The 15,742-nt window shown below is 46.2% G+C and overlaps 1 pseudogene; it reads right to left on the minus strand.

Annotated features, from left to right (window-relative positions):
- Positions 1-8,898: 8,898 nt before the first annotated feature.
- Positions 8,899-14,284, minus strand: LOC134441710 (uncharacterized; annotated as a pseudogene).
- Positions 14,285-15,742: the final 1,458 nt, after the last annotated feature.

The following is a 15,742-nucleotide window of genomic DNA, read 5'->3' on the forward strand; positions in this document are numbered from 1 at the left end:
GAGTCTTTCAGTCAGTCCAATGTGAAAAAAAGAGATTTGATTCATGTCCTTGAAACAAACACACAGAAAGTAAAACCGTGCTGTTTTCCACCACAGTACATGCATCTAGGTTGAACTAGAGTAGCCTTCGTGCATTTGGTGGCGGTAGACTGCCTCCCTTCCCCACACAGTGCAGTTTAGCTGGTAATGTGAAGTCTATTTTGTGGGTGCAATTTAGCCAACCTAACTCAGTACCAGAGCTCAGTGCCTAGTCTGAAGTTTGAGTTCCATTTCTGTGCCAAAGCACACCTTCCAGTGAGGTAGGGGAGCAGTACCCGTTATGGGGCATCTAAGTCTCCACCCTTTCCGGGCAGCTCATGGGGCTGGGAAAGCCAAAACTTTTGACAGGGTTGTAATGGACTGATCAAAGCTATTTTCAGATCCACCTCGCATTCCCCCGTCGATCACACATATGCTGTACCTCAGAATTAATGATAGCCAATGGTGTGCTTGTGGACTTGTGCAAGCGTTTTTTGAGTTGTGTGCGTGCAAAAACTGTGTAGTCATTTCGACTACACAACTGAAGTTGCATGTCCGACGAACAGCCACTTAAGCCGCGGAGCAACAGTAGGGTTGGCTGTGCCTCGGTTCACATCAAATGCAAGGTGCACATTGTAGTCTCTAACACTGTTTTGCACAAAAGCTAAAATAACCTTGCTTGCGTGCCGAAAATGGGTGGTCTTACGACGCAAGTCCAAACCTTTAAAATTCACTGCCATCATCAGTGAAATCCGGAGCACATGCCAAACGGGATGAGGATTTAGCTTGACTCGCTGCCTTAACTCCCATTCAAAAATTTTAAGAGCTTCAGCACCACGTCTCGGAAGTAGAGCTCTAGAAGAGCGTGACTTAGGTGCCCCATTGTGTTGTCTCCCTGTTCACTATCAGGGAACAGGCCCTCATTTAACACCTGGCAACCTTGCATCTTAAAGGTGCACTGTGTAATATTTTAGTAGTTTATTTCCAGAATCCATGATGCTCATTCACAAATGCTACCTTTCATGAATAGTTACCACCACCACTCAATTCTAAGCATTCATTATGACTGGGAAAATTGCAGTTTTCATACATGAAAAGGTGGATCTTCTCCATTTCCACCATCTTCAGTTTCCAGAAATATAAATGTTAGCTGCTAAACTTTCTGTACTTTGGTCATAATAGTAAATTACTTAGTAAATATTCATGAAAAGATCATATTTGGCAACAGGCAGTTTCAATTAGCAGCATAGTTGCAATACCTACTCTGGCCATACCGTGACTTAATTCATGTTTATCTTGTGTCTACAGGAACCACTCAAGAAGGACTGCATTTCCAAGTAGACTGCTTTGAGGATTCAGACTTAGCTGCAGAACAAACATGAATATGCAACACCAAAGAAAAACAAGCCAAAAGGACAGATCCTTTTTCGTCCCTCTACGGTTATAAACAATGTCTAGTTCTTGGGTCAAGCCAGTGTAGTGGGATAAAACACTAGGCTTGGGCGATGTCCCCCTAATTGACAGCTGACGATGTTTACAGTGAGACGATGCGATGGACGATGACATCGTCTGGGGGGGGGGGATAATTAAAAAAAAAAAAAAAAAAAAGATATATTTTGTATTTATTTTTATTATTCATCTTCAGCTAAGTTATTATTTAATTCTATTTAATTTAAGAGTAAGTGAAATATATTAATATTATTATTACATTCTGGGGGATTTTTTTTTAAACCTCCTCAGCGTTCTTGCTCAGCTGCTTTGTGAGATGGTCGCTGAGATGCAGAGATCCCCCGCTGACCCCTCCCCCTCGCCCTTCTCGTCTCTCCTCCCGTGTCACCTGCAAGCCCAGTGCTTGCTACTTTACCATCAGTTCATTGCGTGGCGTTTTTGGGAGACTTGTCAATACATTTGTTACATCTGTGAGTTATTTATCTGTGTAACTATTTTAAGACGACATATGCGCTGCGTTTTTGCACAGGCTAGTAGGCTATAACTTTAGCCCCTCTCGCTCACCAGAAAACTAAATGGGAAAGAGATGAGAACCCATGCGTGATTGCCCTCTCGAGAGGCTTTGCAATGGATTTTAGCCCCGACTTTGTCAATTCCTAGCACTAGAATACGGAATGTTTTGTTTTAGGTCATATCGAGACTTTTTTCCCCCCTCATCAATGGAGTTGATCAATGGATAGTTCTACAAGTAGTTCTGGCGGTGAAGCCATGAAGACGAGTGGGCGGACATGGAACCGCTTGCTCACCTTATTGACAGTGGGCTTATCAGAAGTGTACACTCTTGAGTGGCTGCTTCACAAGACATCTCCACCGCGAACAGCGATTAAACATTTTGAGGTGAACCGTTAAACATGAAATGTTAAACTGTCGCAATTGCCGAACGTGTTGCTTATCATCATGTTACTCCGTAGGAGCCAGCTAGGTAATGCGTAAAGAGTCCCCTTTGTAGTCAACAACTTAGGTCACAGAAATAAATTAACGATATCACTTTGGCCTACTTACATCTGCAGAAAACAATAGTTGGGCTTAGTTCACAAGTTTTTTTTTTTGTTTTTTTTTAATTCCATTGTGGTTTTTTTTTCGTAGGCCTAGTTATATAATTCACTCCGTTTGGGGCTTGTGTTCACAACTTGTCTTGAAAACCGCTGCTACTAGGATTTTACGGTAATGTGATGTCAAGTACCGTAATGATTACTATAGCAGCTGCTTCAAAAATTCACAAGTACAAGATTCCTTGGCATCACGATGTTTGCTGTCCATCGTGATGCCAGCTGTCCATCGCCGATGGACGATGATATCGTCTATCGGCACAACCCTATAAAACACCTTGGCCTGTTCCTCCCAAAACAACCACTAGATTGAGCAAATACATTTTACCCTTTGCCATGCTGTACATTAATGACTGGAGTGGGACATTCTAATCAAACCAGGGAAGGTATGTACTGAGATGAGACATGGTAAGTGATCTAATATGCAGTGGATGCAATTGGCCAGAGATGGTAGCAACAATCTGTGGCGTCACTACCTTTAAGTGATACAGTCAGACCCCAAGTATGCTTAGAGTTAAAGTTATTGGATTTTTTGAATTACATAAATATTGACCTACTAAGCGCGTGCGTGTGTGTGTTCTGCTTTGCCAAGTTTTGATTCGCTACAACACTTAAACTTTGACATGGTTCAACTACTTCAGGAAAAAAATAAGTTATAGTGTTCTGTGTCCAGATATTGTGTTTCGTCTTTCCTCTTCAAATGTATGTAATTTTTTAAATGGAAATAAATACGGTGTGCCAGTCTGGGCTGAAGGGTGAATCTCTCAGCTAGTCCATATACCACAGTCATCTTTGAAAACTTATCTGCGTTTATGTACCACAAAAAAGAAAAAAGCATGACCCATCACAAAAAGTCAAAGCCAATTTAATATCATAGCAAATAATACAGTTTGGGGGGCAAAACAAATGTAATACAGTTTGGGGGCCAAAACAAATGTAATACAAATCAGACAAATGATCATCTGCACGACACCAACAAATGCATTCTTTGAATTTTCACTGCTGCTTTTACTGTCATTATCAAATACCAGTCTCAGACGCACGCGCGCACGCACGCACGCACGCACGCACGCACGCACACACGCGCACACACACGCGCGCGCGCGCCCGCACGCACAAACACACACGCACACACGTGCATAGTCACATACAGGCGCACACGCACGCACGCAAAGTCACACACAGGCAAAGACACGCACACACAGACACATACACGCAAGTAAAGATACACGCAAGTAAAGAAACACGCACGCAAAGACAAACACACATGTGCTATACACACATTCTCGCACACACAAACCACTTACACAGGCCCACAACCTCTCTCAAACACGCTGAACACTGCCACTGCTGGCGGCAGAGCCCATGATCCAGACCATACGCCGTCCGGGACCACAACCGGGTGCAGTGGACCCAGCTGAGCCCGGGTGAGCACTGCAGTGAACGCCTTCCTCTGCACTCCAGCGACACTGCCTCACGCCTGCGCAGTAAGGCATTCCACTTACCCTGTTGGCCACCCACCCCAAGGAAGCAGAAGGAACCGCGCACCCAACCGCCACTAGGAACGCCCAGCCAGGACATCAGGACTGGCCCCCCGGGTGACTACGTCCGCCATGCCCACAGTACCAGAGTTCACCACCAATCTCAGACGTCAGCGGAGATCAAGTTCTCCAAGGAGAAGAAAGAAATGTGCCTCGGCCAGAACTTGCTGGGAGACAGAGTGAAAGATCAAACATCAGAAGAGAGCTGTTAAGCCAAGCTTCTACTCTACTCTACTCTACCCTACATGCAGTGGAGCTGCAGCCATGGTGTCGTCGTGAGGATGGTTGAGGCCAAGGCCAAGCTGAACTCTTGACCACAACGGTGACCGTGTCAAGGCGAAGATGTACATGGCAGTGCTTGCAGCACGGATGAAGAACTACTTCCACAAGCACTGCCGAATAAAGGTCAAGACGTGACATCACCAAGTAGACAGCCAGATCATCTCTGGTGCAATACAGCGTGAAAGTTATGGATGCCAAACCTTCTGCAAACGGGAGTTGGCAATAGAGCAGCACGACTGAGATTGGTGATGGACTCCAGGTGCTGTGAATATAGCAGGCCAGCTTCAGGCCAGTCCTGGAGACCTAACTGAAAGTTCCAAATGAAAGTGTGGTGCACAGTTCCTTCAGTGACCAAGGAAGTTGGTAAAATACGTTGCTAAACAAGCAAGAGGCATTGTAACAAGAATGCAGAAGGAAACATTCAATGCAGTACTCACCCGAAGCCAGCTGAAGTCACAGCACCCAATTGCAGTCCAGAACAATGCACAGTCCAAGTCTAGAACTCCACCACCAGTAGCAGCAGTCCACACACATTCTACACACACACACACATTCTACACACACACACACACACACACTCTACACACACACCACACACACACACTCTACACACACTCTACACACACACACTCTACACACACTCTACACACACACACACCCCACACACACAACTCACACACACTCTACACACACGCATGCTTTGTAATGATGTAAACCCAAAATAAATAGCGGCAGTGAACATTCAGTCCCTTACACGCACAAAAACATGTATCAAACATCCACATCTTGTATTGTAGAAAATAAAAATGAATTGAAAAACAAAACTGTTGAGATCATCCCAGTAAGCAAATGTAATGTAAAAAATATGTATGTCCAAGTTGAATGTTCTAGCTCACCCCTGTCATTAGTTTAGATTCTGAGTTTCTGACCCCCGTCTTGTGTTAGTTGGTTTGTTCGTAGGTCTGGTTGTTGGTGGTTGGTGACTGAGCGGAGTGGTCGTTGGGAGGAGAAGAGCTGGGTTGTTGGGAGGAGAAGAGCTGGGTTGCTGGGAGGAGAAGAGCTGGGTTGCTGGGAGGAGAAGAGCTGGGTGGCTGGGAGGAGAAGAGCTGGGTGGCTGGGAGGAGAAGAGCTGGGTGGCTGGGAGGAGAAGAGCTGGGTGGCTGGGAGGAGAAGAGCTGGGTTGCTGGGAGGAGAAGAGCTGGGTTGCTGGGAGGAGAAGAGCTGGGTTGCTGGGAGGAGAAGCGCTGGGTTGCTGGGAGGAGAAGAGCTGGGTTGCTGGAAGTAAGGGGCTACTATAACAATACTGACTGGCCCCTGTTTCCCCTGGCTTGGTGCCAGGCTTACGGTATAGGGCCTGGGTCTTGAGCTTGATCAGCTCCCCTCAGGTGTCCTGCTCCAGAGGCTGGCTGCCTTTCAGGGTGGCTACCCTCTCGGCCAGGCCACAAATACTGGGGAAGAGCATGAAGTCATACATGACGATGCACATACCACCACAGATCATGGGACCCACCCAGTGCACCTACAGGAGGAGTGAAGAACAGAAACCATATTCAGAGACATCGGTGCAAGACAGAACAATCTTAAGACATGCAGTGTACGGCACATTCTGCAAAAACACCAATACACAAGGTAATTTAATTGAATACTTCTTTACACACAAACAGTGCAGACCACATACATCTACATAAGACCTGAAAGTAGTTTACAAACAATGAGATTGTATAAGCATGTTTTTAATGTATATATTTTTCTTACCCAGTGGTTCATGACGTTTGTCTTGAACATAGCAGGGGTGAAGGCTCTGGCAGGGTTCATTGCAGTGTAGAACATCTGAAACAAACATGAAAAAATAAGGAAGCAAGATATTGTCGCACTCTAGATGTGTTGAGAAATCAGCATGTGTGTGGCCCCAAATAGAACAGTTCAAGGGTGAGAGCAGGTTCACACATTGAAAAAGATACTAAGGTCAAGCAAAAGGAGTTTTGTCTGACAGCAGAGCAGACGTTTCAGGGTTCTGCCTGAGCAGGAGTCACAGAAATCAAGCTAAATCACACTAAAGTACATTCTTGTAAAGGTATGCTCTTATACAGGGGAAGAGCACAACATTCCCTATGTTCAAACAGCTCTAATGGACCCCTTTATATTATTAACAGGCTTACGTTAAACCAAATCCCTGTGGGGGCCATTCCACAGTGAGAATAATACAGTTGACAAACCAACAAAGTGAGCAAGGGATCAAATAAAGGCATGATCAGAATACACTAACTATTAAAGTTATAGACTAACACAGAGAGACAGAATATCAATAAGAAACCCCGGAAAATAAGATCAAAGAATATATAAATTACATTTGTCTTCTTTGTATTTCATTGAGGGAAAGAAGTATTTGACCCCTGTAGCCAAAGTACTAGTTGGAAAAGCCCTTGCTCTCTAGGACAGAGGTCAGATGTTTCGTTTAGTTGATGACAACATTTGTGCACATATCAGAAAGGAATTTTGTCTTTTCTTTGCAGATCATCTGTAAATCATTAAGATGTAGTGGCTGTAGCTTGGCAAATTGGTGCTAGAGTTCCCTCCAAATTACTGTAGTGTACATCATGTCTGGAGACCGCCTAGGCCACTTCATAACCTTAATGTGCTTCCCATAGGGGTATAACATTAGATTAGGGGTGACCCCATCCCCTTTTTCAGGACAATCCTAGCAGCCATTATTTGGAGGTAGACCTGAGAAATGTAAATGAGGCGGCTCATCGCTGTCAAAGAATTGCTTAATAATGTGAAAATTCCCATCAACACACTACACAAGGACAATGGTTGAAGTGTGTTGCTAAAGATCTACACTATTAATATAAACTGATCTTAAAATGTACTTTATCGACTCATATGATTTAAGTAGATATTTAGCCTGACATTTCAAATCTGGTCCTTGATTAATGTGTCACTTCATATTCACACAGTTTTAGTCCTGTTTTGGACAGAGGTGGGAGTGTTCTCCATTGATTTGCATTGACTGAAGGTACCTACACTAGTTTGGAGTCTGATTGATATGGTGCTGGTGACTATTTACAAGAGTCTTTAATTCAGATGACAAGTTGTTGGAAGTGCCCATCAGGTCTGTGGGACCAGAACTCTTAATAGCTGGAAGGGGGTCAAATACTTCTTTCCCTCAATGAAATATGACTTAATATGTATTCTTTGAAGTTAATTTGTGCATTTTCTTTTCGAGATTTGGTCTCTGCATGTTACAATACACCTACCATGAAAATGACAGACTATTCAGTAGTGGTGTGGATCGGCACTGCCCTCACGATCTGATTCGATCACGATTCGGGAGGTAGTAGATCCGATTCGATTCGATTCTATTAGATCCAATCCGATTCGATTCAATTCTACAATGCATTGCAATGCATTACATTTCTACTGAACGCAAAGCAAATGTTCAGCCATGATGAGGAAATACAAGTAGTCAGATACTGAGCAACAATTTATTGGCTGTTTTCTGTATCAGTCTGTATCAGTCTTGCAATGTTTGAGGTGTTTTTATTTAATTTAACATTCATTTGCTCCAGAAATATCCATGGAAGTAATTGAAACTTAAAAAAATTGCCGGATTGATTCTGGAACTTGCCGGATCTGGATCTGGATCGTCCATGCCCCGGATCGATTCGGATCGCCGAATCGATCATTGTTGACACCACTACTATTCAGGGTGCTGTGATGCAGCACACTAAGCCCCCCACATTTGGGCTTGCATGCCCAAGGGTTGCACCCAGGGTTCGCATCCGGGTCATTTGCCATCCCTACCCCGTCTCTCTCCACATTCGCTTCCTGACGCTCTTCACCGTCCTATCTGAAAGAAAGGCGAAAAAGTCCATAAAAAAATCTAAAACAAAATGACAGACTATTCATGTCTTTATTAATACGCAAACCAACCAAATCAGAAAGGGATGAAATGCTTATTATTCTCACTGTACCTGGTGACTCAGTCCAATGTTGTCCCCCTATTTATGACACACCTGTTTATATGCTATGAGAAAGAGGGAGCAATGCAAGTGTGTGACACTCACTCTCATGAGGTGTGCCATGGTGACAGAAGCCAATGGCCATGGGAGAGGAGGCCATGCATTCATTCCTCCTCTCATCCATCACAGAGAAGATGCAGATGACCAACTGCATGGTCAGGAAGACCACTGTATTGCCCATGCTAAGCTGGAGCTATATAAACACAGACAGACAGAGAGACAGAGAGACAGACAGAGACAGAGAGCGAGAGAGCCCGTATTCATACGACAACAATATGACACTGAAAGTACAGTATTTAAGGGTATTCTCTTAGGTTAAAAACATTAATGTTAACAGAAATGTCACATTGGGTTTTTACTTACCACCGCCAGAAACAATGGAGGCTGTCAATCAAAGCAAGCCCGTGCCCAGGCATAAACCACCGCGACACCTCCCACTCGATCTTGGCATGATGCGTTCTGGGAAGATTGCACCCATCAGGTGAGCTGGTTTCTTCTAACTTGTTCCTCTACTGGGAGGAGGATGAGCTGTCGTACATCCCGATACAGTGTGGTACCTTGTGGGTCCCACGAGCACATCCACTTAGAGGGAATTTCATATGGACATCCCAGCCTTTGGACCGGTCATGTTGACCACTCTTGAAAGCTTGAATTGCTCCTTCAATGAACTTTGGTCGGAGAGCCACATTACATCTCCAACAGCAACATTTCTTCTTGAAGTGTGCCATTTCATGTGTAGATTCTGAGCGCTGCCCCTCCTTCCACTGACAAGTGACACTGTGTGTATTTATGCCTTTATCTATGTCAGTGCTGTTAGTCTGCATGTGTACTTCGCTCACCTTGCACATCATTGCTAGGGGGGCACAGAGCCACATCACACTGGGTCCATGATGGTGGGGGCGGGGGGCGGGGGGGCTTGGATAGGTTAGATGTTAGTCTTTGATTGTTGAGGTTGCTGGTTGTTGGTGACTGGGCCGGGGGGAAGTTTGAGAGGAGAGCTTGATTGCTGGGAGGAGAAGAGCTGGGTTGCTAGAAGTAAGGGGCTACTATAACAATTCTGGCTGGCCCCTGCTTCTCTTGGCTTGGTGGCAACCTTACGGTATAGGGCTTGGGTCTTGAGCATGATGAGCTCCCCGCAGGTGTCCTGCTCCAGATGTCAGCTGCCTTTCAGGGTGGCTACCCACACGGCCAAGCCGCACATGCAGAGGAAGAGCATGAAGTCGTACATCACCTGCATGAGGAGGGAAGAACAAAGACCATGTTATAGTTGCATGTGAGCTGCAGAGACATTGGAGCAAGACAGTGCATGACACATTCTGCAAAACACTACACAATGTAATACCTAATTTAATTGAATACTTCTTGACACACAAACAGTGCTGCAGACCACATTGCATACTTCTTGATACACTAACAGTGCAGACCACATGATTCTATATCTGACCTGAAAGTAGTTTACAAACAATGGGAGGGTATATGCACATTTTTAAATGCATAATTTGTATACATTTTTCTTACCCAGTGGTTCATGAAGTTCCTCTTGAACATAGCAGGGGTGAAGGATCTGGCAGGGTTCATTTCAGCTCCAGTGTGGAACATCTGAAACAAAGTGTTCAGAGTTGAGTATTAGCTTTAATGTAAAAAAGTAAGGAAGCAAGATATTGTTGCAGCCTGGATGTGCAGAGAAATAAGCATGTGTGTGCCCCAATAGAACAGTTCAAGGGTAAGAGTAGGTTCGCACATTGAAAAAGTATTTGATCCCAAGCTGAATTTCTTGGTCTGTCAACTGCTAAAGACATCAGTCTAATCTATAACTTTAACGGTAGGTGCATTCTAACAGAGACAGAAAATCAAAAAGAAAATCCGGAAAATAACATTAAAGGTACACTGTGTAAGATAGTGGCCAGAGTAGGTATTGCAACTATGCTGGTCATTGAAACTGTGCTGTCTACTGTCAAATTGGATCTTTTCATGAACATTTACTAAATAATGAACTAATATTTACTATTATGACCAATAGGGCTGGGAATCGATCCAAATTTCCTGAATCGATTCGATTCCGATCCAGAAGGCTGTGATCCGATTCGATCCATGATCCGATATCGATCTTTTGTATTGCTCGCTTGTCCCATTTATGCCTAGAATTCTACGACCGACTATAAAAACCTATATATCTCAGCCTTTGATGCTCACACAAACATGAAATACCTTGATATGTGAGAAATAAGTGGGAAACTGTGGAAGAGAGCTACAGGATGTGGTTGAGAAAATAGCGCCTATAATGATCTACAAAAGATCGATCCACAAAGTTGTGGATTGATATTGCCCTTTTCGAACAGCCCTAATGACCAAAGTATAGAAGTTTTGCAGCTAAAAATGTCTATTTCTGGAAATTCAAAATGTTGTACAATGGAGGGATCCCCCTTTTCATGTATGAAGAGTGCAATTTCCCCAGTCATGATGAATACTTAGAATTCCTGAAGTTAACAGAAACACCTTAGTGGTGCAGCTTGGACACATCCTCAGCAATGAACCCAGAGATCACGGGGTGTTTCGGGTCTTTGATCATTGAACACCCTCACCTGGGCGACCCAGCCGGGGCTGATCAGACCCCGACTTGTGTCCAAGCAGCGCACTAAGCCATGTGTCGCCCCTTTTTATCCACAGCCACCTTGAGGCTCTCTCAGCTGCCTCACAGATGTTTCTGGTGGCTTTCCTTTCTTGAGCACCTCTGATTCCAAGTAGCCTGAGTGACCGGTGCAGGCTCTGTCCTGGAAATCCTCTGCAGCCAACCTCAATTGGCTCACAGCGGGCCCTCCATCCTTTCAGCCTGCAGTCGTCCACCAGCTCCAGGTACTTCGCCTTTTTCCGCTCAAAGGCTTCCTCAATCCGGTCTTCCCAGGGGACTGTGAGTTCCAACAGCACCACCTGCTTTGTACTCTCTGATGTAAGGACCATGTCTGGCCTGAGTGTAGTGCTGGTGATGTGCTGCGGAAACTTCAATTGACTCCCCAGGTCCACCTTCAGCTGCCAGTCACCCGCTGTGGATAGTAGCCCAGCTGGGACCTTTGGCTGTGACTGAGGCCTCTCTCCGGCCCTGACGAAGGCAATGTGTGGCCTTGCTAAGGGCTGGTGCTTGCTTTGCTGGATTCCAGCACAGATGGTGTCCGCTACTGCCTTCAGCACCTGGTCATGGCGCCATCTGTACCTCCCCTCTCCCAGAGCTTTCGGGCAGCAGCTTAAGATGTGCTCCAGCGATCCTCTTGCCGGGCATAGAGGACAAGATGGTGCTTCAGCTAGCCCCCAGCAATGCAGATTGGCTGGACTTGGTAGGACGTCATACACTGACTGGATCAGAAACTTGAGTCTTGCTGGCTCTGACCTCCAAAGTTCTGACCAGGTGATCTTCCGAGTCAGTGCATGCTCCCAATTGGTCCAAGCCCCCTGCTGACGCATGGCCACTGTTTTGCTGCGCCGCTCCTCTTCCACCTCTGCCCGGACCTCTCCCTGGACCATCTGCCGTCTGTCCCTCCCCTGCACTTTGTCATAGCGCAGAGTCTTATGGCAGCCTAGTCCTGCTCGCCCAACCGCCACTGAGCCTACTAACACACTGTGCCGCAACCTTGCCTCTGCCTGCTGAACTGCCTCCTGCGCCTTCCACTTCCGTCCCGTCCTGACCTCTACGCCTGCAGAGGAGACTCTGGTGTCGGCTGAGTCTCTGTACAGTAACACCTCCCTGGCTCTTGTTACTTTGAATTCCTCTGTCAGGCCTGAGAACGGGAGCTGCAGCTTGTTGGTGTGCCCATATAGGGCAATGCAGCTAAGGCTCTTCGGCAGGCCCAGCCACCTGCGCAGGAACTGGCTGATGTTTCTCTCCAGGGTCTCCACTGTTGTAACTGGGACCTGGTACATCAGTAGTGGCCACATGAGCCTTGGCAGGATGCCATGCTGATATATCCAGGCTTTAAATTTCCCAGGGAGGCCTGACCTGTCCACTGCCGCAAGCCAGGTTTTCAGCTCTGCGTGCATGGCCTGGATTGCTGCTGTGTCTCTCAGAGTTGCATCAAAGAGCTTCTCCAGGCTATTCACCGGCTTCTCCGTCAATGATGGGATTTGGAGACCGTTCATGTGGAAGCGGAATTTGTCCTCCACTCTTCCCTTCCTCAGCACAAGGGATCAGCATTTTGCTGGTTTGAATGTCATTCTCGCCCAATATGTTAGCCTTTCGAGACCTTTAAGGAGCCAGCGGCACCCTGGCACAAATGTTGCTGTGACTGTTAGGTCATCCATAAAGACTCTAATTGGCGGTTGGCGAGTGCCAGATCTGGATAGAGGCCCTCTACATTCCACCTCTGCAGCCTTGACAAGCATGGTCATCGCCAGAGCAAACAGCGTCACTGATATAGTGCAACCAGTGATGATGCCTTTTTCTAGGCGGTGCCATGCTGATGTTGTAGATCCAGATGTAAATCTCATACTAAAACTACTGTAGTAGTCCTGTATGAGATCTGTGATCTTCTGCGGGACATGGTGCATCGTCAAGGCCTTGGTCACCAGCTTGTGGGGGATCGATCCGTAGGCGTTTGCCAGGTCAAGCCAGATGACTGACAAATCCCCTCGGTTCTCTCTAGCCTCTCGGATTAGCTGGGTGACCACTCCAGTGTGTTCAATGCAGCCTGGAAAGCCTGGAATTCCTCCCTTCTGCACACTGGTGTCGATGTAGGAATTCCTCAGGAGGAAATCAGTCATGCGATTGGCAAGGATCTTGAAGAAGATCTTGCCCTCTACGCTGAGCAGTGAGATGGTACGGAACTGCGAGATGTCACTTGCATTTTCCTCCTTTGGTATCCATACACCTTCGGCATGCCTCCACTGCTTGGCTACCCTGCCTCTTCGCCACACTACCCTGATGATTCTCCACAACCTCTGCAGAAGTCTTGGGCAATGCTTGTAGACTTTGTATGGCACGCCGCTCTGCCCAGGTGCAGGTGCCCAGGTGCCCAGGTGCTTGTCCGTGCAGCCCTGACTGTGCTCTTGACTTCTGCCAGCGTTGGCTCTTTGGTGTTGAATTGGCTGGATGGTAGCGGTGGTGAAATCAGTTCTCTACAGGGGCCCAGGTCTTCCTCTCTCTGCCGGTCGCTGTAGGTTTCAGAGAGGTGGTGATTGATGTCATCCTCTGGGCAGGTAAGGATTCCACTCCGCTTCTGCCCTAGCAGCTTCTTAGTAAACCCGAAGGGGTTGGCTATGAAGGCAGTGCGCTTGCGGGCCCTCTCTCTACCCTTCCTCCTGTGCCACTCAGCGCGACGTAGTGAGATGAGCTTCTTCCTGAGGATAACTCTGAGCTCAACCAGGGCGGGCCTCTCTTCCTCGCTCGCCTTCTTGAAACGCTGTTTAAGGGCCTTCAAGTCTCTCCTGAGTGCGGTGATCTTGTTCTCTCGCCTATTGGGCCTGTCTGCGTTCTTGGCCTTTGGCTGTTTAACACCAAATCGCTCAGCACCGATGCAGACGATGAAGGTGCACATCGTTTGGAGCTGTTGGTCTACACCTCCTCTCGATGATGCCTCCACAGCACCGTCTACGTCTTCGTCGAACTGGCGCCACTCAGACTCCTTGTGTGCTGCTGGCCACAAGACCCTGCGATGTTCGGATGGATTGTTGGGTGGGGCGAGCTGAGCTTGGAGGTTCTGGACACTGTGGGTTGACTCCGGGTCCTGGCCGTGCTGTGCACTGCCTCTGTGCGTTGCTCTGCTTGCTTCCTCCTTGTACAGCCCATCTTCGTCTGATGGATCCTCAGACCTCTTAGGTTCTTGCAGCTTTTGCCACACATACAGGATACTCTCGTTGTCGTTAATCCGTTGCTCATGTTCTGTACCAGAAGGTCCGTCCGTGAAAAATGTAACGTTTGAATGGGCAGCATGAATTACGGAAATAAACTACTTAAAATATTACATGGTGCACCTTTAAAGAATAAAATATCAATTACGTTTGTGTTTGGCTAAAGGGGTCAAATACTTGTTATTTCGCCTCAATGAAATACAAAGTACTAGTTGGAAAGGCCCTTGCTCACAGAGGTCAGACGTTTAGTTCAGTTGATGACAACATTTGTGCATATATCAGACGGAAAATTTTGTCCAATTTTCTTTGCAGATCATCTGTCTGTAAATCATTAAAATTTAGTGAATGTGGCTTGGCAAACGGGTGCTTGAGTTCCCTCCATACAATTAGTAGGATACATGTCTGTAGACCATCTAGGCCACTTCATGACCTTAATGTGCTTCCTATTGACCAGTTCAGAGTTGATGTCCTCATGAATGCGTGCGCATCGTTGACTCAAACACACTTGTATTGTAAGGATATTACGAGAGACTCCACTTTTCTGGGTGGTACTGCACTCTAGGGAGAGTGCAGACTCCATTCAGAAAGAACGGGCTGCTGCGCTCAGAGCCGTATCTCGACAGCAGCCACTAGGAGAACTGCAGGCAGGGTAAAATCGGGAGTGGTGGATTCTGTATGCAACACTGGGTGACAGTGCAGACCCTAAAGAGAGAAAAACTGCCGTTCTGAAGCGTGTACGTTGATAAAACATAGAGATTCCGAAAAAGTACACTTGTTATGCTATTTTGAGAGAGAAGAGGCTGTTCCAGAAGCATATGAAATGTTTGTTGTTACAAGACATTAAACTACCGACTGGACTAAGGACATCACCTGGAATGCCCGTGTCTGTGGTGCCCACTGCATATCTGAGATTAGCGCAAGCATCAGTCATCTTATTTCGGAAAAAACACCTGGCGAGTCTCTGTACAAGTGAACGGAGCATGGACGATTTTGAGGCAGCGGTGCGCGCACGCAGTAAAATTACCTGTTTAAATACCTGTTTAAAAATTCTAAAGGGGTCTATAGAGATAGAACATTAGACTAGAGGTGACCCCACCCCCTTTTTCATGACAATCCTGGCAGGTGTTATCGACTCATTATTTTAAGAAGAAATTTAGCCTGACATTTCAAATCTGGTCCTTGATTAATGCGTCTCTTCATATTCACACAGTTTTAGCCCCGTTTTGGACAGAGGTGGGAGTGTTCTCCATTGATTTGCATTGACTGAAGGTAGCTACACGACCTACACAAGATGGAGGCTGCCCTTGCCGTTTTCCAGTGCTGTCACAAATTGCCAGTGACCTCTAGTCTAATGTTATACCTCTATGGGCCTTTGTAACGCCGCATTATGTAATAACGGTGCAATATGTAATAATGTAATAAATTATTACATAATGCGGTGACAATTGCCGTACTATGTAATAATTTACGCATTTCGTAATAAATT

This window comes from Engraulis encrasicolus, chromosome 24 (genome assembly GCF_034702125.1).
Source record: "Engraulis encrasicolus isolate BLACKSEA-1 chromosome 24, IST_EnEncr_1.0, whole genome shotgun sequence".
Taxonomy (NCBI): domain Eukaryota; kingdom Metazoa; phylum Chordata; class Actinopteri; order Clupeiformes; family Engraulidae; genus Engraulis; species Engraulis encrasicolus.